This window comes from Ambystoma mexicanum, chromosome 1p (genome assembly GCF_040938575.1).
Source record: "Ambystoma mexicanum isolate Mex_15411 chromosome 1p, UKY_AmexF1_1, whole genome shotgun sequence".
NCBI classification, from domain to species: Eukaryota; Metazoa; Chordata; class Amphibia; order Caudata; family Ambystomatidae; genus Ambystoma; species Ambystoma mexicanum.
The window spans coordinates 1,114,882,745-1,114,909,565 of record NC_090921.1 but is presented as its reverse complement, the minus strand read 5'-3'; the positions used below and the strand labels follow the sequence as shown (position 1 = coordinate 1,114,909,565).

Sequence of the window (26,821 nt, the reverse complement as noted above, 5' to 3'; positions counted from 1 at the left end):
TCGGAGTTCTTGGCGGGTTTCAGATGCTTGGCCATTGCCTCAGGTTTCCGCTGGGAGCTTCCTGTGAGACTACCGGGGTGGAAAAGCTGAGGCGGGGCCCAGTGATGTCTGTTGCTCCAGCAGATAGGGAGAGGGCCCCTGGATCCTGTTCAGCACTATATGGAGAATACAACCGCCAGAAGCGTGATTTTGTTCTGTGGGTGGAAAGTATGTGAGAGAATCCAGTACTTGGGTGGGTGGCAGGGCCACTTGGTAGGATCCCCATCGAACTGGGCTTCAAGCGGGTGGGGGATTATTTTGGCGATGGAGGGTTGAGGCCCCCAGGGTCTCACTGGGGTGTTAAGAGCCCAGAAGATGTTAAGAGCGGGGTACAGCTCAATTTTCCACTCTGTATCAGTCTCTGTGGTGCCGGGCTCCCAGTTGCGAGTTCACAATGAAGGCATATGCTGGCTAATTTATTTCCGGGAAAGCCAGCCAGCCACCCTAGATGACCACAGCCGGGTCCTGTAATATCGGGAAGGTGTAGAGCCGTGTGCTGGGGTGCCCCAGGAGGTAACTGCAGGTCCAGAAGTGGCCGAGGCCAAGGTGGATGGCGCCAGGTGGGGGGGGTGGTTGGGGCAGACGAGGGGGCCCCCCAGGAATGGCTGTGCTCCTGATGCGCCCCCCGGCATCACAGGTCACTACGGGGGAGTGGGGTTATGCTGAAGGCCCTGGCAGGTCTGGGGTGGGGCTGTGTGGTGCCTCAGCAACGCCCCCCCCTCTAATGGGGCCCGGGTTGATCCTGGAGGGTGAGTGAGCACCACATGGCCCAGAGCTAGTCCTTTAGGGGGGGACCACTGATAGACGTTAGCCCTCCCCAGCGGAGCATGGCGGGCCAGTTATCCGCGTTAGGTGGCGGGCCGCGCTGCATACCGCCCCCACGGTAGTATAGCGTGGGTACCTTTTCCTTAGAGCTGGCTGCGGCTGTCGGGCCGATTTAAGGTTCCGTGCCTCCCTCCCCGCCCGGGACGCCCAGTAGGCAGAGCGAGGGAAGCGCGGGACACGCAGGGTGCGCAGGGCTGCCTGGTGGCGCTGGGATGCTAACCTGGAGCGCTCTACGCCACCACTTGGCAGTTAGTCGCGTCCTCTCCGCCGGCGACCGCTGCCCAGGCCGTTCCGCGCCCCCACCTGCGACTGGATCTCCGTAGGTCAATGCGGTGGGTCTCCCTCTCGCTGCGGTCGTAGTTGGCCTAAAATTGAGCACCTATTCAGCACAGAAGAAATTAGAAACTAAATGAAAAGGAACATTCCTGTGCCTACAATGTAGCAATTGCGGTTATATACTGAAAGGACATAGCATCAATCACCCACATACTGGCGAGAAATTACCTATTAAAGACTATGCAACATGTGAAACAGCAAACACAAAGGGCTGTTTGCTGGTCCTCGCTCTGCCGCCCGTTTGACTTTGCTGGACATTGGAGTTTGTCATTTTTCCATTCATTATTGAGTGTTTGCACGCCGACTTCAACCAGGAGGAAGTCCCTCTGTGTAACACCGCTTTTGCCTGACTTCCGCGGCATCAGGTGACTGGTGACACGTTTCCTTTCCCATTGAACTGGAAACGCCTTCTTTCTTGTGGCTATTTCTACACGGACCCTCAGCGCACACGCGCTGCGCACCGCGAAGGACTGCAAAGGGCTGTTTGCTGGTCCTCGCTCTGCCGCCCGTTTGACTTTGCTGGACATTGGAGTTTGTCATTTTTCCATTCATTATTGAGTGTTTGCACGCCGACTTCAACCAGGAGGAAGTCCCTATGTGTAACACCGCTTTTGCCTGACTTCCGCGGCATCAGGTGCTTTGATTGCTGCTTCGGAGATTGTGTTTTGGAAATTGTGCATTGTGTGGCTGGTGTCCCTTAGGAGGTTAATTGGCCTTACATTTACCAATTATTAATACACCTTATTATTTTTTTTTCATATCAAAGGTGACTGGTGACACGTTTCCTTTCCCATTGAACTGGAAACGCCTTCTTTCTTGTGGCTATTTCTACACGGACCCTCAGCGCACACGCGCTGCGCACCGCGAAGGACTGCAAAGGGCTGTTTGCTGGTCCTCGCTCTGCCGCCCGTTTGACTTTGCTGGACATTGGAGTTTGTCATTTTTCCATTCATTATTGAGTGTTTGCACGCCGACTTCAACCAGGAGGAAGTACCTCTGTGTAACACCGCTTTTGCCTGACTTCCGCGGCATCAGGTGCTTTGATTGCTGCTTCGGAGATTGTGTTTTGGAAATTGTGCATTGTGTGGCTGGTGTCCCTTAGGAGGTTAACTGGCCTTACATTTACCAATTATTAATACACCTTATTATTTTTTTTTTCATATCAAAGGTGACTGGTGACACGTTTCCTTTCCCATTGAACTGGAAACGCCTTCTTTCTTGTGGCTATTTCTACACGGACCCTCAGCGCACACGCGCTGCGCACCGCGAAGGACTGCAAAGGGCTGTTTGCTGTTCGCGGTGCGCGGAGCGGGGCGCGGTGAGGATCGTGTTCTGTTGTGAGTATGGTATGCTTTATTGATACAGGATTCTCAGTGTAGTACTGCAAGTTTGTTTAAGCAGTTCTTGCAATTGTTTTGCTGTATCAACCTGAGTTAGGCAATGAGTTATGTGGATGGTACATTGTCGACCTTAAGAAGTGGTAAATGTTTGAGAAGCACTACAAAGTCGTTGGTAAATATGGAGCCTCTCTTGACTTCAGAAGAAAATCATTTGCCTCTATGTGTTGATGTAACCTGCACTGATGACATACCAAACGTGTTGTCGCAAGGCTCAGGGCCTTTTCCTAATGGCATTTTACTGCACGAGCCTGCAGCGCCCTCTAATGTATTTCCCCCTTTTACACTAAAATCTGCCAACGAGGCTAATGTATCGGTGGTAGCTTTTGCAGACGAGACGGGGAAATCTTATCCGCCGATTTCTGACATATCAATGTTAGCACCTGGGATAATTGATGCTTTAGAAAGACGCATTAGTCTATCTTTGGGGCCATCAACTCCAGCGGCAGTGTCTCGTGGCCTGCGCGATCAAGTACATTTTCATCCTTTACCTCTATGTAATATGGATGCTTCTCTTAGTAGCAGGGAAGTTCCCCAGGTTTTTGCTAATATGCGCAGTAATCTTCCGGGTGGTTTGCAATCACCTAGGGAATCCAGTCTTGAAGAAGCCTCAAAGGTGAAATCTCCCGTTACACAGCTTCCCCAGGCTTCTCCTATGGAGCCTGCTTTTCCCCATACCTCAAGCTCTCCTATCTTCAATATGGGAAATTCGGTGTTTCAAACAGAACAGGAATTACAATCTTTTCCTGTTCTGACGTGAATTCTCAATTTGCTTGATAAAGGGCACGAACTTACTCATGTACTCCTAAAAGATTTGAAAGATTCTGTTGTTGCAAATTCACTTCATCTGGCTAAGATTGAGGGTTTTATGCTGGCTCAAGAAGCCTGTCATAGTTTCCATGTAAATTGTCCAGATCGTATGGTGGAACTTGTAAGGAGGAATGTGTTTCCCTCTCCTGTTCCGCATGTCTTAACCTCTCAAAGCACTCAAACAACCAATGCCTCACTATTACTACATGGTATGCCTACTTCATTTGCATCTGCGGTAGTCCAAGCGGCGGTTGAGGGTCAGCCTAGTGTGATTTCTCCACCTATAGAGCTTGTAGATCTTGCTAAATTACATCATGAAAGAATATTGCAAATTGAAAATATTATGTATAATTCTAAGCTTTTTAACTTAGATATGTGTGAGCCTTGTATCAGTTCACCTACACGTATGGTAGATCAAAATACGCCTGACAGTCCATCGGCTCTCACGAATATCATCGAATCTGCCGAGTTGCAGGTAATAGCCGAAGAAAATGAATTGAATAATCATACGTATCATGCGTCCCGTAAAATGAAGAAGGCATTCCAGAGAGCAGTAAAACGTAAAAATAAAGCAAACAAAAACAAGAAAGCTGCCTCTAATACCTTCACCACAGATTATGTTACACAGAATGAAGCTTTTAAGGAGGTAGTGACTTTGGCCTCTTCGACTACATCGCATATTGGAGAGGCAGATCTTCAAATTAATGCAAGTCAATTAACTGACGAGAACCAAATTACACTACAAATCAAAGCTCCTAAAAAAAATCAAAAGGGTAAATTAAAGGGTACACACAGTGTAAATAAGGGTTTGTCTTTGCAACAGAATGTAGATGACAGATGTATTTCTGCATTCAGCACTAGTGCTGTTGAAGAACTTCCATCTGCTGTTATCAGCCAAACAAATTTGAATAAGTTTTTTCCTATGATTGAGAACAAAAAATCTGTCTGTCACACAGGGTTAACTGGGGAGATGCATGTAGCAAGTGCTGATGATGCATCTACTACGTCCTTAGGGCAGGCAATGCTTCTTAAGCCTGCTCCCTGCAGCTCTCAGCCTTCTTCTCAGCTTTCATCTGAGACATGTCACGAAGCTTGTGCTGTGAGGCCAGATGCTTTTGAACACCTGTCTATAGTATCGAAATGGGAGCATGTAGCAGTACCTGCCCATAATATGGCTAAGATGGTAACGCCGACTCTGGGCTTGGCATCTGTATCTGCCGCCCAGGTTGAACAGCAAGGAGGGCCTCTTCTATCCATATATCCTGCTATAACTGGGCAGTCCTCAGTTCCAAGCTCTATACTTGACAAGAGTCTAGTTGAATTTAATGACATCTCTGAGGAAAATCAGATACTTATTGGATGGATTAGTAATCCAAAGATCAATGGCACGTCCCCTATCAACCGTGGCTTTTTGATGAATTCTCTATACAAAATTCCTTCCTTACGTAATCTGGTCTCACGTGATGTAGATTGGATTAAATTACCCTTGGAGAATAACAATCGGATGCTGTGCAAAGTAGTCTCTCCTATTGTTGCGAGACTGATTTGGGAACATAAATCCGATTTGTTATTTTTGGGACTTGAATTACAAGCCTTCCATTCTGTGGAAATAGCTATGAAATTCTTGGAATATATCTTGCCTGTGGTGAAGAAACAGGATCCCTTAGTGGAGGGTTTACCAGCTGTCCATAGTGAGAATGCACAAATCTTAACACACTTAGCTTCGCTGACTGCTGTTTTGAATAGAATATTGGGGAACTTGCCTAATGCAGCCCCTCCGATGATTCTATCTTCTTTAGGTGGAAGCTCCATAGTTTCGTCATAGTGTGAAAGCCTTACCATTTGCTCATGGAACTGCTGTGGTTTTCATAATATTTCGAAATGGTTTCTAGATAGGCATATGAGTACTTTACCTTCGATCTTGTTGTTACAAGAAACCATGTGTGTTCATGATTTATATGTGAACGGTTTTACGGTTGTGCAACAAGGTGCTGCTCGTTCGGTGTCTGGCCGGCCTGTAGGTGGAATTGCCATTCTACTTAATAATGATCTTAGATTTGTAATAAATCACACATTTGCGACCCAACTTTTTCTTTTGCTGGATGTTACCTTTAATGTGGGTGTGCCAAGAAGGATGTTGTTGATATCATTGTATTGGAATCCTCAATCTCTCCCTCTTGTGAATGCTATTAATATGTTGAATGATTCGCTTTTAGAATTCTTCCAGATACAGCCAACGATAGAGTTATTGATCGGTGGCGATTTTAATTCTTATTTAGATGCATCGTCTAAGATCTCCACTCCTTTGGAATCTTCGCAACATTTTAAAACATCGTTTCAGAATGGCCTAAGTTGGTGTAACTTTTTGTCTAGTTGGCACTTGTGTATTATCAACTTTATTCGATCTAAATCATCTTGCACTTGGCACAGGAGTAATGCCTCTTCGACCATTGACTATATAGTGAGTTCTAAAGAGCTTTCGGGTTTACTTTCTCTGGTTAAACCATCTTTCCTGCCTTATGGAGACCATGCCATCTTAGAATGCACGTTGTCAGGGCCAACTGAGTTATTTGATAGGGCCCATTTGTTAGCTTTGGCCCAGGGGGATAGATCGTTTATTTCTATCCGTTGGAACAAGTCCATTTGTCGTCGTTTGACTTTTTTAGTCAATCGTGATTGGTGGCCCCACATGTTTGTTTGTGACACGTCGTTTGGCACAATCCTCGAATGGAACATGCAGATGATTCAGTTTCATCTTAAGGATCTTGCTGATGAAGCTTTGGATCATACCCAGAAGTTACATCCATTTAATGTATTGTCAAATAAACTCTTGAAATTGAAATCTGAAAAGAATACTGTATTACGTGCGTTAAAAAAAGAATTTGAGATCAAGAATAGGAGATTGGCTTATAGCGCAAAAAAGAAGGTGCTCAGATTATATAAATCTAAGATAAAGGCTACACGGTGCGCTTTTCACTTGTCTAATAATCAAAATATGGTTCAGCTCTTATGTAATCACAACATTCGTGATATTTGGAAAATGCTTAGAACACCAGACAATTCAAACGTAGCCCATATGGAACCTGCAATTGACGGTATTACATGGTTTTCATTTTTTGAACATAAATATCGTCTTCCGACGAGTTTTTGTGAAGAAGATATGTCATACCTATTGAAATATATACCCGAGCACTGTCCGTGGGTGCTCAATGATGTCATAGCAGCAATTGAGAAGCTGAAACCGTCGAAGTGTGCTGGCCCTGACGGTTTACCGCCATGTGTCATAAAAGATGATCCTATTTTTTGGGCTAATGTCTTTTTGAGGATATTTAGATCTATTTTTTTAACCAAAACTCTTCCGTGTTCTTGGGTCAAGTCGATTATTATTCCCATACATAAAAAAGGACCCTGCACTGATCCCAATTCTTTTAGGCCAATTGCCCTTATTGATGTCGCTGCCAAGACTTTTGCCCTTCTTCTACTCAATGAAGTTGAGAAACACATCAAAACAGAAAAAACTCTAAATAAAGTACAGACGGGCTTTAGAAAAAATATGGGGACTCAACTGAACGCTTCCGTTCTTGCTCATCTAATTGCGGAAGCTCATAATTCTGCACATGGTCCGATTTTTATTGCATCACTCGACCTATCTTCAGCATTTGATTCTGTAATTCGTAATAGGTTGTGGAAAAAAATGATAAATCTTAATTTTCCACCAAGTTTGGTGGCGCTTATTGCTCTTTTGCATCAACGCACTTCCATTAGAGTACGTATTTCAAGCAAAGGCATTCTAACAGATTCTATTCCAACGGCAATTGGCGTTAAACAGGGATGTAATCTTGCAGCAGTGCTTTTTAATTTATACCTCCACGATATTGAAGGTATTTGGGATTCTTCTTAATCTTACACTGTGAAGTTGGGGAAGATTCATCTCTCGTGGTTGGCTTATGCCGATGATATATTACTATTTGATAGTACGCAATCTGGGCTGCAAAATAAATTAGAGGCATTTTTGTTGTATTGTAGAAAAAATAATCTTACTATAAATCCCTCAAAATCAAATATCCTGATACTTTCTTCAAAAAAAAAGATTCGGAAGTTTCGTTGGCACTTAGAGTCTTCTATCATTCAAATTGCAGTCCAGATAACCTATTTGGGATATAATCTGGCAAACAATTCATCTGCACTTTTTTGGCAACGTGCGATCGCAGAAAAAGTGATACCTTTACAGAATCAAATGAGAATTATTTGTCATAAACTTTGTAAATTTTCTCTAAGTCCTCTATTTGAATTTTATTCAAAAAAGGTTGAATCTATCATTCTTTATGGTTTGGATATGAATTTAAACGATCTAGCAAGCTTTTTGAATAAATTGCAAGCCATGCTATGGAAAACAACATTATGTCTTCCTTCTTCTCTTCCGAATGCAATACTTCGTCATGAGTTAGGTTTAAACTCACTGGCAGCACGATATAATTGGCGTCTTTTGAAAACTTATTTAAAAATGAGTTTCCCAGAGGAAAAATCGCTGTATGAGGACTTTTGTTATATGCTAAGAGCATCACAGCCGAGATCTATTGCTGATTTTAAGCAGCGTATATTGTCTGTCCTTGGAAGTATTAATATTTCTGCTGAAGATCTTCAAAGCAGATTGCACACTGCACATAAGCGTGTTTTTTTGAATGACTGGGCAGAGACTTGCACTCAAATATCGAGCTACTCTTCTTTTTCTGAATATGCACGTTTTAGGCATGCTCAGGTACCTCGGCAACAATATCTTATTCTGATTCCGAGTGCTGAAATTCGTTCAGATTACATGCGTTTTCGACTGGACTTACTGCACACTAAAGCAAGAATGAAATATTGGGGCACCAGAGATAGAGAAGAGGTTGATACTAGTTGTAGATTTTGTAAAAAACTTGAATGTACAGAGACTTTGAAACACCTTTTTTTGTTCTGTACAGTCTTTGAAATGGTGAGACTAAAAAACATTTCACTATTCAGTACTACTAACACCCTCATGGGAAGAGAATTAATCTGGACCCGTTGTATGTGGGGTTCTAGTAATTCCTTAATGTTGGCAACGGTGCGATTAGTGAAAATAATTGAGTCCGCACTTTTTTTTTGTGTTGATGGTAAATGTGTGGTTGGGACAATTTGAGGCCGTTGTTGAGTCCATGTGTTTCTGCGCTTTATGTTTCTATGTTTGATGTGCTTATAGGATGTGATGGGTTTGTGGCCTTTGTTTAAGTAAAGAATATGTTTGTGGTTAAGGAACAGAAAGGGAAAATAAATGTCTGATTTATGTAAATGTTTGTTTTTAAATGACATGTATTAATGTGAAATGTAATTGGTTGTAATTGTTGAAAATTCATTTTGTAAAGATGCGTTTGCATCAAAAACAAAATTTAAAAAAAAAAAAAAAAAACAGCAAACATAATGTACGCAATTAAATGCCCATGTGGCTTGTATTACGTGGGACAGTCAAAAAGGAAGGCGAAATTACTCTGGTATAAGCATCGCTCATGTATACGCAACAAGAACACTAATTCATCAGTGGCTAAACATTGGATTGAAAAGGGCCACAATTTGGCACAAATACGCTTTTTGATACTGGAAGTTATTCACAGACAAGAGCCTCACGAAAACCTGCAACTGAGACTTGACAGAAGAGAATGTTTTTGGATAGACAGACTCGGAACTCTTGCCCCGAGAGGACTTAATGAAGAGATCAATTGGACTTGTTATTTCTAGTATTACCTTCATCACCAAGATACAGTTCTTATGCACATTTGTATGTTACCGGTAGAGAATAGGGATAATGTTAATTTCTAATATTACCCACATCACTAGTATACAGCCATCATGTTCATTCATATGTCACTTGCGGATAATAGAGAGATTAATTGCAACATGGGACCAATGAAGAAATATAAGGTTCACAGCACCTGTATATATATTCCTTGCAAATTCAATTGTAACTGATGTATGCTGCATATGCACGAATTTATGATAATATACTAATGATTATTTACTTCATGTGGCTCACATACACCTGGATTAGCTACAAACGTTGCATACCCTTATAACTTAATATAACATAATGGCCCCCATCGTAGCTTTACTCAACTATTTGAACCAAGAAACAACGTGATTAGTATATTGTTTAACCATTTTTGTCTCTTTTGTAATTTCCACTTTCATGTTGTTTTCCCGACATGGGATCTTTATTTGTATTTACTTTGTAGGTGACCGACACCTTACAACTATCTATAACATAATCTACCATTGTATCTGTGCATATAACAGTAACCGTTTTCAACCCACCTATCACAATGCATTGAACGTTGCACATATCATAGGCCTTTTTTCAGTTTTATTTACATTTATTTTTATTTTCCATCTCTCACATCCTTTTTTATTTCACGCTCCAATTTGCACAAATTATACTTTCCAACTCCGTATGCGTTTAGCACTGACTTACATGGCTAACCTTGAGTATATTCTGTACCGCCTACACGCAACTGGCAGACTTTCACAAACTAAGAGAGAGGCTCGCTCTCCAGCAACAACACATAGAATTTATGTCGTGTTGTTCCTCATTCCCGTTCCCCTGTAACCTAGGGGATGTGGGATGCGAGGCTCTGCAGCGTCGACACGCCCATCGACGCTACGCAGTGCCATGTTGGGATCTCCATGGCAACGCATAAAACAAGGAAGTAGTCGCCATTAGAATTTTAGGATCCGCGAGGTCTTGCGCACCAGCACGCAATTGTGTGAAACGGTAAGGAACCCATCTGACAGGCAGAATCCATTCATTTAACAGCTCTCACGCTGTCCACTGTATTCTAACACTTATATTTGTTTCCATTCTTTTGTATCTCTCTCATGTAGAATTCTTGGGAGTTTTATTTACTCCAACTCCTAGATCTGCGCACATGGTAATAAAAGCCTATTCTGCATTGATGCTACCCATATGTAGATTTGTACATATATTTCCAACATACATTTATGTATTCTATTTTATGTTTATTTTTTCATTTTTAGATATAAGACAGTTGACTGATAGGTACAGTGTTTGTGAACACTTTTATTTTGGTATCATTACTTTTTGACACTTGAGGACTCTGTACATACATTACTATCTGAACTTTACATTTGTTACTTTTTATTCCCTACTCTCTGCCATACAATTGCACGTGATATATGGTATGTATTGCCTTCTGCATTGATTATTTACTCATATTGCAACTGTGCTTTTAAATTTGGACTTTATTTGTTGTTTGATGCTTGAACTCAACTAACAGATTGTGGTTTCAGCCGTGAGGAAGGAGCTAGACTCCGAAATGCATAGGCACATACAACCACAACTCCTTTACAGTCGACTAGGATGATTTTATGTACAATTATCATGCAGATGAATAAATGAAAGGAGTCACTGCGGTATATATATATATATGTATATATACCACAACATAAATAAAATTGTGAAGTAACAATTAACTATGAACCTTTTCAAGAATTATCATACTATTCATGAACGCCAACAAAGTAACTCAGAGCACTGAGCATTAGCGCGAGCACCAATCTTTGCTGGATGGTCTATCCAACTTTTCTTTCCCTGTCTAGACGTAGTTGGCCTGCGCCCACTACTGCCTTTCACTATAGGGTGTAAGCGGGGCGGGGCGGGGGACGTTCAGAGGGTAGAGCTCCTCATTTAGTGGGTCGCTTCAGCAGGGATCTGCTTTGCACCTCAGACGAGACGCCCTGGTGAGGGATCTTCAGTCTGTCTGCCATTTTTTAATGCCTCAGAGGCGGACGCCGCAAACCTTGCCAGCTTCGTTCTGGGGTTCTGGGGTTCTGTTGGGCGTTAGGGGCTCGTTTCGTCACCCAGCACAGCTCTGGCACTCTGCTTCCAGCAGCAGCCTTTTTTTCCCCTTCAATGAGACGGCGGGCACATCTTTAATCCGTGAAAGCTGCGGGCCTCATACGGAGGAGCTCCAGGCCACGCCCCCCATCCATTTCTTTCTTATTTCATCTCTGTTTTTATGTATTCTTTTTGTACTTTTGTTTTATGTAAGGTTTTATGGAAATTTGATTTCCAAAATAAACTAATTTGACTGACGAAAAGAATCGTCCAATTTGTGTTTTGCGCCTTTTCCCATAATTTCAAGTCTGCCAGAATAATTAGGAAAGAGAGAACGCATACATATATATTAATACAAAATGATTATGTTCTAAGTGTGTACGCAAAAATATTGGTTTATATGGCATGCAGCCAAACAACTAAATTCCCCAAATTGACATAATGCAGGGATCGGGATTACCTTAAAAGCTGCAATGCTAGATTCTTGATAAAACACTCTTACCACCCAAGATAAGTATTAAAAAGTGTTCTTTCTCTGGATAAACATTAAGAAAATTCCCTTTTGTTTTTATATTTGCATAACACACCACTCCATACAGCGCAAGTATTTGGCTCATCCTGAGTAGTGCTGCACGCACGACCTGCAGACCAAAAAGCCCACTTTAATTTGTGAGATCATTTGAGGTAAAAGACTGGTAAGAGCCTGGGAAAGATTTGTAAGACATATGGAGGAAAAACTGGAAGGAGGACTGATGCGTGCAGCCGGCCCTATCCCGGTGGAAAAGGGATTAGCAGGTGCTGCTTGTAGGCAGTGTTGTTGGCTGGGACCTTACCCAAGCTTGCACTCCGCCCCAACATTTCTGAGCGTGGAGGAAATTATTGCTGTGCAAATGCTCCGGTCCATCCACCAGGTTAACGTGACCTGTATGTTGTATTGTAACATGGATCAAGATCCATAGTTCTTGGATGACAGAACCTACTGCAACAAAATGTACTGAAGAAGTTGCCCTCATGGCCGTACAGAGCATGTAAGTCACCTGTGCCTTACACAACCGCTGAATCTGACATTGCCACCCCTTGTAGGTACAACATGACTTTATTCGTGGCTGCTGGGGCCATAAGACTTGATTGTGGTGAATCATGAGAGTAAGTGCTCTTGTGAAGTTTAGTTGGGCTGTTCCCATGTTCGTCCTTAGATGGGCCCCTATAAGCTGAAAGCCCTCAGGGAGAATTAGTGATGGCTTTTTTAAATTTACCCTACATCTGTGGGCCTCTATCATGTTGACACATCCGCCGGCAGTAATAGTGTTAAAATTCCCCATTGGGCTCAATGGGGAATGGGAAATTCTCGAATGGGCCCAATGGGGAATGGGCACTAACTGTTCCGCCAAACCCGTGATCTGGCGCTAATAGCGCCGGGGGTTTGGTGGTAGGGTAATAGCGCCAGCGGTATTACCGCCGGCGTTACCGCCCAGGTCGTGATGAGGCCCAATGTCTTTTTCAGGTATTCCAAAAAGAGCACCATCCATCCCTCCTTCAGGGGTATTCTCCTGACTTGGGTAGATAGTTGTTCACAACAAAAGAAACAAAGTTTGCACTCTGTCATTTTGGTACTGTTCCAAGTCGGAGCATCAGTGGGCTGTGCTCCACCATGCCTGCTTTATTTCATCTATCGCCCCCTTTGTGGGGTTTTTAATCTCTCAGGGCTCTGGGCTTGTGCTGCCCTGCTGCATATAATTCTTTCACCCCCCTCACCGGGTCTTCGGTTTTTCAGCCCCAGGTGGTCGATGGGCTTGGGCAGCTCTGTTTCGTATCTTTCACCCACTTGCCAGGGTCTTCAGTTTCTCAGCCGCATGTGGGCTATCTTTCCATTAGCCCCTCGCAGGATCTTTGTTTCCTCAGCCCCAGGTGGGATTTCATCTTGTTCAGTCCTGCTGTTTTTCCACCCTCCAACCAGTCCCCCACGGTAGCCACATACCTTCTTGCCAGCGGTAGGACGCACAACTGGAGTCCACGTCTCTGGCTCCTGCGGATCTGCACCCTCGTTTCCTGCTCCGTATGTGTGGTTGCCTTTTCGGTTCTTCTTATTCCCGTTCGGGACTTCGGTATCTATGTGATGGGATGCCGGTACTATATAACGAGACGCTGATACTTCTGGGTACTTCTCATCTCGCTTCCCTCATATATGTCATTTAAGTGGAAGTGCTTTATACTGAGCCCGTTTTAGAAGACTGGTGTAGTACTTTTGGGAAAGTGTGTTTTAGGTAATGGATGCATTTGTGTTTTGTTGTCATTGGCTTTAATGGAGCATCATTTGGCAGCAGCATCATTTGTCCAAATTCAGCAGTGATGTGCATGGGCATTTCATACTTTTAAAAATATATATACTTTATTTGTGTTTAGTTACACAGTAACCTTTACAAAAAGGTATTAAAATAAGATTTTTTTATTAGTTAATTCATACATATACTCTTCAATTTTACAACAATTGATTGATCAGTCATCTTAAAACTAAACAGAAAATATACCACTAAAATAACATAAAAGACAAATAACAGAACAGGTAAACACATCAAATCTGACGTATGCATTAACTGCATTTCCAGCATTAAACACAACACTTAAAATATAAGCATTACCTAATTTGATTTAGGAGCACAATTAACATATGCAGGAGAGTCAAGCACCGGATCTCAACCGCCCAAACAAAAGGTGTCCACGTCCTCATTTCTTCCCCTTATTTTCAGCCAATTTGCAAATGTCAAACCAGAAACCTTACTACAGCAGTCTGCACATTTACCTTTCGGCTGTACATCATTTTCAACCATAAAAGGTTTAAATCAACACAGTCAGTATTTCAGACATGTTTACTGAAGCTACCAATACGCTCAGATCTTAGAGTGACACAGTGTATCAATAAGTGACTTAACGTTTGCACTGCATCCGCCTGATTGCAAAATCTGCATAAAGAGAGTTTACCGATCTTTCCCTCCCTTATGTCCTTAATTCCTCCAGTCTCCAACACATTGAATCTGAAGCGCATGAACCCCTGTCTCCAAAATGTATCTGGGAATTTTACCAAATAGGGTTCCATGACCCCCACTTTTTTATTTTGGGATACAAGTTGGCCATATAATTTGAATTTAAGCATCCTCTCCACAGTATTGTTCCAATCTTTAAATTGCAATCATTTTTTTTACCTTCAAAAGATTGAAGATGAGAAGTTCACGGGGAACGCCTAAATTGTCCAGGATTTCATGGCATTCAGTTTTCAATCTGCTCAAGTACGTTGATTCAGGTACACCATTGCGCAGGCCATTCCCCATAATGTCATACAAAGTTGATTTCCTATGGTGACTAGGTTTCTATAAAGAGAAAGGCGACTCCACTCTACAACATTTGCCAAGGAAAGAAGACCAAGCTTGTACCACACAGCGGCTAGCGGAACAGACTAAGGGAGGCATCTTAAAACTGATTTCAAGATTCGGGATTCATATTTATAAAGTGCCTCTCTGCACCACAAAGGTGCAAGTTCTATACCGTAGCTGAACTGTGTTATCACCTTGCATTTATAGAAACGCAGGCATTGCAGGAACAATCATTTCCCATACCTTTTTAATTAATTTTTTTCAGTTGCGCGATCAGAGGACCCACTTTCCCTTCCAAAAACTCTCGATAATGACCTTTTTTTTGTCCCTAAAATCGGGTAGCCTAAATATCGAATTGCCGGTCTGACTGCAAGCTTATCATATAATATTAATATAATATAATATTAAGGGAATTTGCCAATGTATACTCTCTGAAGGCGCTTAAGACGCGCTGCAGGCCTTTGGGAGTGTCGTCATACAACATAAAATCATCAGCATAGGCTGTCCAGCACACCTTCACTCCCTCCACCACTGGCGATGCAAATGCTGCTTTTTCCAATTTTACACCTGCATCAGCCACATACAGGTTAAAGATAGTAGGGGCAAATATACATCCCTGACGTAGCCCATTCAGGACTCAAATAGAATGGGACAGAGTTCCCATGCTATTGAGACACATTTTTATCCTAGATCCCACGTGGAGATGGTAAAGAATTGAGAGTAGATGAACAGGCAACCCTGCGGCCATCAATTTTGACCAAAGTATATTTCTGTCTACAAGTTTGAAAGCTAGATAGAGATCCATTGAAGCCACATAAATCGGCAAACTCCCAGATCTCCATGCCTTCTCTTGTAAGACATTTAAAAGCAGACCACCTGCATCAGTGCCCACATTCTGCCTAAAACCAAACTGAAAAAAGGATAAAGAATTATTTTGATCTGCCGTTTCTTTAATGTGCCCCAGGACCAAACCAGCAAAAATCTTAGAGTCAGCATCTAGGAGGGCGATAGGTCTGCAGTTAGACAGCGTAACAATATACAAAATATGCCAACTTTCTGGAAAGCATCTGGTCAAAACTATATTTTTAAATAATACAAAAAGAATTTTGGCCCAAAGTTCAGTGTTGCCTTTCAGAATTACATTTTCTAGCCGTTTGGGACCTGGAGCGCGGAAGTAGATGCTCGAATAATCACATTTTTGATGTCTTCCTGCGTGAATGTAATACTCCATGGAGAAGACCGGACACAATGGGAAGAGTCCAATCGAGTTTTGAAGGAGCATAAAGAGACCCAAAATGCCCAACCCACGAATCCTCTGAGATGGAAACAGTTTGAACATTAGATTGAGGCAATTCCCCCTATTGATCAAAGCCCACAACTTCCTTGAGGAGGCATCCCTTAGAGCAAATAACATGTTCTCGCCGTCTGTCTGATACAAAGAAACGCAGAAATTCTCATTTGTAATTACACAGACCACGAGAATGATGAATCACAAATGTGTCTAATCTCCCTATTTCTGCAGTTTTTCATTGATTTAACCTCTTCACTAAAATTGTGTCTGTATTTAATTCTGGTGATGTTCATTTTCCCAGGGCTAATAGCCTTCTGCATTATTGCTTCCACGTAATGACCAAATACATCATGTGTGTAGAAGGATAACTTTTTACCAAGTTCACATGTGATGAAATCATGCACAAAGACCCCATTCACTTTCCTCACATTGTCCTTGTGCCAAGTTATTCTTGTCAGCGCTTTATTGATTTCTAAAGTAAGGGGAAGCAGATCTCGTTTTGCCAACGGCAACTCTAAAAGGAAAGTCAATCTTAACATTTTATGATCACTTCTCAGTGTATGAATAAGGGAGAAGGAATTCACCACATCAATTAAGGTCTTGTCATCCCCTTATGACCGCCTTCGTGGCTGGTAGTGGATGGAGAACCATAAGACGTTCCCATAGAGGAAACCCGACACCCTTCCCTGCTGATTTCCGCATTCAAGTCCCCTGCTATTATGATATGCAGACCTGAGCACAGTTCCTGGCTCTCTAGGATTACAATATTCAGTTGTTTTAGGGCTTCCTTCAGATTGTTATACGGGGACCAATAGATATTGACAATCAGTATATAGGAAAAGGACGTTCCCAATTTTAACTTCATCAATACTGCTAGGCGCATTAAAACTTTTAATTAATTTCCAATCAATATCTGTCCTAACTGTCAATATAAGCCCCCCAGACGCTCTTCCTTTTGGGCCTTTTACAGCCAAATCATGAAATGCAACAAAGCCGTCTAGTACAATGGCCGAAGTTTACCAAGTTTCCTGAATGCACAGCAACGAACATCCAGAAAATAAAGTGCATAGTTTTGCTGAATTCCTAAGAAACCAGGATCCCCTACAGTTCCATGATAGCAAAGAGTGTTCTAAGGCCTGGTTAGGTGTTCTCTTTAAATCCCTGTAATTTAGAGATGGACTCTCGAAGACTCAGGGCTAACCACCTCAAATCTGGGGCATTATTTGTCCCTGACCCCTGAGGTGGTGCCTTCCACTGCTGAGCGTCTTCACTATTAATTTCTCTGCATCCCTCCAAGGAGCCCCCAACCCACGGAGTCATAAAACCCAGGCTGTAATTCAACACATCATAACCAAATTTGTTGAAGGACTCCGCTTCTGAAAGTACTGCATCATTAGTAGTACAGGAATGGAATACTATGCAAACATAGTCAAAACGATTGGGGTGAATAAAATCCACCAATTTTATATCCCCCGATGAGATAAGAGAGAGGCATGTGATGTCATTAAACAGAGCCAGCATCCTCCAGCGATTAGAAAGACTCAGGACCCCATATAAAAACATATAATACAGTATGACACTAGGATCAAGTGGATGGTGAAGTTGTCTCCACAACACATCCTCGAACTCTCTATTGTGAATAGATTTTGGTACCCTCCCCATTTCCCCCTTCTGACCTTCCTCCCCGACCCCCCCACCCCCGGCATTTCACGCTCAGGAGCCCTCAACCACTTCCAGTATTTCAATATGACTCCTACTGGCTCTGGATACCCCTCCTGGCAAATTGTTGCCAGGTCCCTCTTTTGCGGTCAATACTAACGGTTCCCTGTTCTGCCCCCTAGGTGCCTCAAATTATGAGCTAACAGCGGACATTCCTTTGTTGGTAAGGTCCTCATTACTTCTCATTAAGTTGCTCTCTGCACCGGCGAGTTTATTCGTATTCACATCATCATTACAGCCCACCACCTCTGTAGCATTCACATCCCCGTGATTTAATTCAAGGCTGGAAGGAGGATCAAGAACATGGTCCATGTCAGAGTCTGGCACTAAGGCTCGTTCCATAACACTTTCCAATGTTTTTGTAGGGGAGGGCATCAAAGTATGGTCACCGGCCGGCATAGATAAACCACCCAAATTAGCGGTCACAGTCTTATTTATCCGAGGGGAAGTAGAATTTCCCAAGGTTACCACATTCTCAGACACCTTTTGATTTTTGGAGAATAACTGATAAAAAGCTGCTCCCTGTTTTGGCCCAGGTACCTTTTGTGGCACCATTATTTTTATGAATTTATTTATTTGCTTTTTTACCTTTATGGTTCATGGCTTCAGAAAGTGAGTCTGGCGCAGAGCCATAGCCCTCCCTTGAACCAATTTCTGCGGGGTCAGCAGAGTCTTCTACTATGACCACCTCAGCATCTAATTCCTCAGAGGCCACCACTTCTTCATCGATCAAATTACACCATGATCTAAGCAAGTTTTTTTTATTCCCTTCTATGTCAGAGGCTTGAATTTCTTTTTCCTGTTCCTGCCCTTCCTTCAAGGCGCCCCATTCACAACTTGGGTCTCCTTCGTGGCCAGCACATTCCCCCGCACCTCCCGTTCCGTGGTGTCCTCCTTTTTCCTGTTCCTGCCCCTTCTTGAAGGCACTCATTCACAACTTGGGTCTCCTTCATGGCCGGCACATTCCCCCGCACCTCCCCTCCTGCGGTGTCCACATCAGCCACCAAAATAACTTCATAGCGCCCCAACCGGGAAGGAAGGGCCCTGGAATAATCTTCCGGCACCTTCTGCAACGATTTAGGAGCAACCTCTCGTTCCTCATTCAGTCGACCCACCTTATCTGGTAGGTTACCCTTGGCCATGCCTCTACCTACACCCTCCTCCCCCAGATTTTGTATTTGTAGCAGAACTGCCAAAATAGATTTCAAACACAGTGTATTTTCCCTCACCTCGTTCAAAATATTCTGTCCGATTCCCTTTCCCTCCAGCCACTCCCCATTCATATCAACAGCCCCCAGGGGCTGTGCCGATGGTACTCCCTCCCCCTCTTCCCCCAACTGGTCCACAACGTGCTGGAAGAGAGCATTAGTGATATGACCCCCTCAGAGAAAATCAATGGTGTGTCTGGGAATGAATTGTCTAGAGCTGTATCCATGGACATTTTGTCTCCCTGAACCTCACAATTTGTCTTCTCAGGTACCACCAAAACCTGGCCTGATTCCAACAAAAGTGGTGAAAGTTCAACACCCACCACACCCAACATAGTGATATCCGTAACTGGGGGAGTTAATGGGGGTAACGGCATGGCCAGAGCCCGCCTCATTGTGTTTTTTACCATGGTAAAAACTAAAAGGGGCGGAAAGAATGTCATCGTACATACCCATACCCCCCATTTGCTCATGCTTGAGCACAAGAAAGGTTTCATTCCACAATTTCTGTACAAAAATATGCACAGAAGGCAGAACCTTCGCTCTATCCCTCTGTGACTCTGTGTTATTACCCTTCCACTTGATCAAATACACTTCTATAGTGTAAATGTATTAAAGCATAGCCGTAGATCTAATGAGTCGCAACACGGGAACAATGCAAATTTAAAATCTCTCAAAGTTATTGCACAACAATAGCCAAACATATGAGGATCAAAGTCATATGTGGGGAATATCACGTATTCTGAGGCTTACTTCTCAAATTCCAAGGTTTCACTCATGAGGCTGGCTCTCGTGGCTGCGGTTCAGATTACAGTTCTATACTGTATCAAGAGTCAAGGGAGCACACGCAAAGAATGAAATAAACAAAAGACACTTGAGTCGCGGGAAGCAACGGTGATATTTCCTGTTCCGCCGCTGGCCTAGACTTAAACGGAATGTGCCGCGGCTGCACAGTTGTCAGCCGTCAGCCACTTCTGCTGGCACTTCCGCTGGCACTTCCGCTGTGCGCGTGTTCAGCAGTATTTACCGGCGTCACAGGCAGAGTGGGCGGGGCTCCTATTATAAGGAAACAGCCAATATTAGAACAAGGAAGATGATTCCAAAGTAAATAATGTTCTTCTTTTGTTGAGATGAACAGGCGTACCAAATGGTCCAAATAGAAAGAGTTTAAAGGAACAGCAGGTCAGTTCAAGGGGACAATGTATACCGCAACCGTCAGCCACATCTGCTGGCACTTCCGCTGTGCGCGCGCCATTTCATACACAGCATTTCATACAGGCCTTTCCCTTTGTATCAGAAGCACATCAATGGCATTTAATGGCTTGGGGTTTTTGATGTGCTTTAGTTTTATGAGAGTCTCTAAGCAAGTGGTTATGTTTAGCATTTATAATTAGAAAATGCCTTTGATGTTAAATGCGAATATGGGCTTTATATAGCTTTAAAAGATCGCAAGTGTATGTTTGTACAATTGTTATATTAGTCAGGTGTGGTTCTGCAGGAGTCCATCACAGTTTTGCTGCCCAAACCGGGCGGTGACCCGAAGAATCCTGCGTCCTACAGACCGATTGCTTTGCTCAATATAGATGCCAACATTTACTCTAAAATTTTAGCAACCCGCCTGTCCCGGATTTTGCCAGAGATAATCGACGCCGACCAGAGTGGCTTCATCACACACCGCTCTACCGCTGATAACATTCGTAGAGCTCTGAACTTGGTGGAGCTTGCCTCCCGAGACTCCCAGGAGCTGGTGCTTCTGGCCCTGGATGCAGTTAAGGCCTTTGACAAGGTGGACTGGAACTTCATGAGGCTTACCCTCGAGGCCTTTGGCTTTGGTCCGGAGTTCTGCGCCATGACGTTGGCTAACTATGCAGCGCCCAAGACCCTTCTCAGAGTCAATGGTATCCTCTCCCCCCCTATCGACCTGACCTGTGGAACCAGACAGGGCTGTCCGTTGTCGCCACTGCTTTTCGCACTTATTATGGAACCATTCGCCCAACGGATCAGGCGAAACCCGGCGATTAAGGGCTTCCAATCGAATGCAACACACCACAAACTGGCCCTCTACGCAGATGACATCCTACTAACCATCACGGAGCCTCGTACTTCCCTCCCTCAGGCCCTAGCTGAGATAGAGAGCTATGGAAAGGTCACGGGCTTTGCTATCAACTTCCGGAAGTCGGCTGCCATGGGGGTGGGCCTGTCCCGAGAGATCCAGGAGGATCTGGCCCCACTATGTCCGATACAATGGACGACTAAGAGCATCAGTTATTTGGGCGTCCAGATCCCAGCGGACCCTGGGGAAGTCTATCGAGCAAACTTTCCCCCACTGTTCACGGATCTCGAGGCAGACTTAAAGCGGTGGGCGGCACAAGCGATTTCACTGATGGGCCGCATTACGGCCTGTAAAATGAACTTGCTGCCAAGGCTCCTATATGCCTGCGCTTCGCTTCCAGTACCAATTCCGGCACCTGCTCTTCAGAAGCTACAAAAGGAAATGACACGGTTTATCTGGAAAGGGAGGAAGCCCAGAATCCCCAGGTCCACGATGCTGGGCAACGCTAGACTGGGTGGCCTCAGAGTCCCGGATTTACAAAAATATCAAATGGCGGCCCAACTCGCCTGCATCCGATCATGGCAGATACTTACCAACCGCCCGAGATGGGTGGACCTCGAACAGGCGCAACTACCGCTCCCGCTACGTTTTCTTCCGCACATCAATCCCTCTGAGCGCCGACTGTGGCAGAACCTCCTCAGGGCCACCAAACACACTATTGCTGTCTGGGATAAAGCGCTGAAACAAAAGAAAACCCCAGTGGGACTCAGCCCTTTCTCCCCGGTGTTCCTGAACCCAGCTTTTTCCCCTGGCTGGTCCACCCGGAACTTCGGAGCCTGGATTGCGGGAGGCCTGGAGACCCTGGGGCAACTATTCGAAGGGGGACAACCCTGCACCTTTGGGCGTTGTAAAGAACTCTTCCAGCTTCAGGAACAGGATAGATTTACGTACATTCAGCTGCGCCACTGGTGCTCCCATCCACAGACCCGCCAAGCCGCCACCCGCTCTCCCACGGCTATTGAACTGACCCTAAATGACCTCCCAACCAGGGGGAGAATTTCCACTCTATACAAACGCCTCCAAAATGACTTCCTAGCCTCTAAAACCCGATACATGGCCCAATGGGAGGCAGACCTAGGCCACCCAATCGAGGACCAGCTATGGGTTGACATTTGGTCGCGGGCACACACTTCTTCATCCTGCATTACGAACAGAGAGGGCGCATACAAAATTCTTCTTCGCTGGTATTATCCTCCCCTGAGACTACACCATATGAACCCTACACTTAACCCGAACTGTTGGAGGCAATGCGGCCAAGTAGGATCTTTCTTTCATATGTGGTGGTCCTGCCCGAGGGCCCAGACCTTTTGGAAACAATGCCTAGCAACAATCGCAGACATCACTCAGATACGACTTCCCCTGGAGCCCGAGCCCATCCTTCTGGGAGCCCCGGTCCCCGGGATCTACCCTAGATCTGGCCCTACGGCCAAACTACTGTCCCAATGTCTACTGGCAGGCAGAAATGTAATAGCCCGCACTTGGAAAACCGCAGAAGGACCACTAATGCCTTTTTGGTGGATTAAAATTTGGGATATCTTAATCGCGGAGAAGGTGACGGCTGCTGGGGCAGGCCGCCTACATCGCTTCGAGAACATCTGGGGCCTGATCCTGGACTTTGATCAGAATTATCCAGCTCTGACATACAAGCCCCAATTAGCCAGGAGAACCTTACGGAACGATAATTCGCAGCTGGGCCAGGTAGAGGAACATTAAGATCATGGGGAGGGGAGGGAAGAGCAACCAACTGTATTGCTTCTGTACCATATGTCGTGATTGATTAAGCTTTGTATCATTTTCTCCTGTTTGTTTAAAATAAATATTTTGAAAAAAAAAAAAGATTAGATCAAAGGATCTGTAGGGTAGATTGTACTGGTTTCTGTCTAAGCCAACATTAACCAGATGTTGGCAGATGCTAGTGTCTCACCCTGTTGTGGGCTTTGTCAAGGGGTAGCAGTGTAAATAGGAGACATTAGAAACACAAGTTCCCTGTTCAGAATCACAAGGGGTTGTGGGTTAGTAGCATTGTGCATAGCATTTCTTCGGAAAACAATATTATGCATTTATATTGGGACCATTGCCCATTTTATGAATTTTTTGTAGTTTTTATTTAATAATAATAATAATAATAATAATAATAATTAGGCTTTTATATAGCGCTACAAACCCTCAGGTATCTGAGCGCTGCTTATTATTACCCACGGTGTGTGGTGCTCATTTATCGACCTCGGAAGGATGAAAGGCTGAGTTTGGCCCCGCCGGGATTCGAACCTGCGTTAACAGGCTCTGCACGGGTGTCAAAGCGGGCGCTCTACTCGCTGTGCCACTTGACCGGCCTAAGTTTTACATATAAATTTGGGCCATGGCCCATCTTGTGACTTTTTCCTTCTAGACACCTGTGTGCAGCATATTAAGGGTGGGCTCATATGCCCACTGATAACAGTCCTAGTGGCACTTCTAATGCTTGGATCTTGTTAACCTCTAGCCAGAGCCTCTGGCTAGTTTATGTGTTGAGGCTGTTGTCCCTGATTTTTGGTGGCATATATATATATATATATATTTCTGAGGCTTGTGGAATCTGCTTAGATCACATGCTGTGCATAGGCCGACATCTAGTGGAAGCTGCAGAGTATTAGTTTGTTTTTCGAAACTCGAAAATGGGCGTTGACACAGGGCGTGCCAGTAATACTATCCCTAGTGTGACGTCTAGGACCCTCAGATTCCTTTTTTCCCCATACTGGTCGGAACCATTCCGCGGTGTTCCCTGGCCTTAGCCATACTTTTGCTAAAATATTGTAATATTTCCCCATTTCTCCACCCCAACGTCGAGTCACCGAACATCCACACTCAACGCCGGCACGGAATAAAGAATCGACCGTCGAGAGCTGCAGGACGGATTTGGGCCTTGGAAGGCCTCTGGCTTCGGCCCTGCAAGTAGGGAGAGTGGGGGGTGGACATACTCTACACTCTTTTGGTATATAGGTACATTCTTATATATTCCTACACTTATTAGCCCGCTGCCACAAGGTGCGTATGGAGGGTACCCCTTTCCAATTTTGCCCCAAGTGCAACCGCAAGTACCCTTGGGTTGACAGACACGCCACGTGCAATCTCTGCCCGAGGCCAACTGCAGAGCGTCTAGTAGGTTCAAACCGAAAAAACACTCAAGGACCGTTCGATCAAGCGTTGGGCCCACCACGCCAGGCGTCAAGAGGCCATGGCAGCGGAGGGCGCCTTCAGCGATGGCAGCGACGCCATGCTTTCGGATGGCGAGGGCAACGTGGCGTCAATTAACAGCCCAGCGCAAGTCCCCGACCTCGGAAGGTCGTCCGGCAGGGCTGCTATGGGTAAGATCCCCAGCGATACAAGCGCTACCCACAGTACTTCCACAAAACACATGAAGTCCAACCGAGACTCGACGCGCACGTCGAGTACTTGGAAAGAGGCACATAGAGAACGGTCCAAATCGGTGTCCTCTGGGCGTTCTCGATCTAGATCGCCGCATGACTCCAGGCAACCATCCACTGTTGCCAGAAGTGCCTCGCTCTCCAAGGGAAGGGAGGTTCGATCGTCAGAAGACGAAGCCGACCTCTATCCCCAGACCGCACTCCAGGAGTCGGCGTCAACAGGCCGTGCAGCGGCTGTTCCCGAGTCCCAACCTCCACACTCCAGAGATAGGGACACTACCCCCGAACCTCGGCGCCAGGCGTCAAAAGGCTCCGTAGGGGCAAAAAAACAGGGTAAACACTCTTCCACCCACGGGAAAGGGGAAAAACAACAGAGCAAGCAGGCTCAGCCTCCTTCCACACCTCAAAAACATTCTACCCCACATAAACAGATGGACAAGTCTCGGTCTTCTGTTATCCCAAAGACCCCTGTTCAAACCAGTAGGTCTAGTCAAGATAAAACAGGGAAAGGCCTTCAAGAAAGAATCATTCCCAGTTCAAGAGAATGGTCTAGTGATGATATAGACAGAGTCATGTCAAGGATGTCATCATTGGCAGATTTCTACGCCAAAAACCCTGAACACTTTCTTTTACCCCCGACGGGTCGACTCCCTCAGGCTCTAAGGATCCTATACCCCCAAGTAAGAAGTCCCGGGTTGAAGCTCCTACTTCAGACCCCTTCAGTAAACAGCCCTATTCCCAATATCAGAGAGATCCATCCCTTTGTGAGGATCCAGATTTGGGCATGTTGGAAGAACAAACTGGGACGGGCTACTATGGGGATGACGAGGACCAAGAGGAGGAGGACGAAAACCCAGAAACCTACAGGCTAGATTCCCCAGTAGATAAAGAACCCCCGGTTACCGACTCCCCTGTTGATAACCAGCCTCTCTTGAATGAAGTGCTGTCCAGAGCGGCAAAACACTTCCACATTGACACCCAGGGTGCTCAGGAAGAGAGGGACTTTGCCGAGGAGTTAGTGGGAGAAAGGGGACCTGTTGACCAGGCCATCCTTATCCTTAAGTCAATACAAAGAAGTATAGACCCTTCCCTTGTTAATCCCTATCTCACTAGGGCGGTAAACCCCAGAGTTGAGAAGCTTTTCAGGGCAGCCCAAACAGACCCACTGTACATAAGAGGGCATCTGAAACCGGACTCCCTGGTAGTTACAAACACCCGTAAGAGGGCGGGAACACCCTGTTCATCGTCAGAAGCTCCTCCCGACAAGGAGCGCAAGAAGATTTATGGCTTGGGCAGGAAAGTAGCCTCCACTTCCGCCTACCAGGCAAGGATTGCCAACTCCACCACCCTGCTGGTGAGTTACAACTGCCACCAGTGGTAAGAAGTCGCGGCACTCCTAGATTCCGCCCCAGAACCCTTAAAAAGCCAATTGGCACGAATTTCGGCGGAAGAAAGAGCCGTGTCCGGTTGCATATTAAAAGCAACCTTTGATGCCGCGGATAACGCCGGCAGATTGATAGCAGAAGGTACTGTTATCAAAAGGCATGCTTGGTTGCGACAGTCTGGGTTCAAAGCCGAAACCCAGGCATCATTAATAGATAAACTGGTGGAGCCGGATCTTTTGTTTGGAAAGGCGGTCGAGGACGTGCTGAAAAATTCCAAGGACGAGTATGAGGCACTCAAATCCCTAGGCCAACTAACCAATAAACCCCCAAACCAGAGAGGGAATGGCAATTTTCATCGCCCACGTGGACACAATTCCCAGAGAGGGTCTAACTATTCCCAGGGGCAGGGTACACAATGGAACAACAACAGCCAGCAGTCTACCAAGGGTTATGGCAGGGGTAATAAGAGAGGACGTGATAAAGGTAGAGGCAGCCCCAGTAGAGGTGGCGGCATGCCTCCACCAAAACAGTGACGCTCCGTTCAGGGTCCCTTCTCACGCATCCCCAGTAGGGGGACGCATTTCCAACTTCACCCAAGCTTGGGAAGGGATCACATCAGACAGATGGGTGCTGTCCACAGTATCCACAGGATACTGCATAGAACTGTTAGAGCGTCCCCAAAACCACTCTCCACGACAAAGAATACATTATTTGGACCACCAGAAGATTCTCCTCGAGGAGATTGTCAATCTTCTAGCAAAGGACGCGATAGAACTCGTCCCGGGACAACAGGTAAACAAGGGTATTTATTCAACTTACTTCCTTGTGCCAAAAAAAGATTTGACAATGCGCCCAGTTTTGGACTTACGGCCTGCAAACAAGTATGTCACGCCCCAAAAATTTTGCATGACTACTCTCCAAGAGGTAATCCCCCTCCTAAAAAGGGGGATTACATGGCAACATTGGACATGAAAGATGCCTATTTTCATATTTCCCTGTTCCCAGCGCACAGAAAGTACTTGCGCTTCAAGGTGGACAGTCGGCACTACCAGTTCAAGG

The 26,821-nt window shown here is 45.0% G+C and overlaps 1 protein-coding gene across 3 annotated transcripts in view; it reads left to right on the top strand.

Moving 5' to 3' along the window:
* The window catches only part of LOC138449172 (zinc finger protein 398-like), a 509,505-nt gene that overhangs the window by 42,034 nt on the left and 440,650 nt on the right, over positions 1-26,821 (top strand). The gene's annotated exons all lie outside the window — the stretch shown is intronic.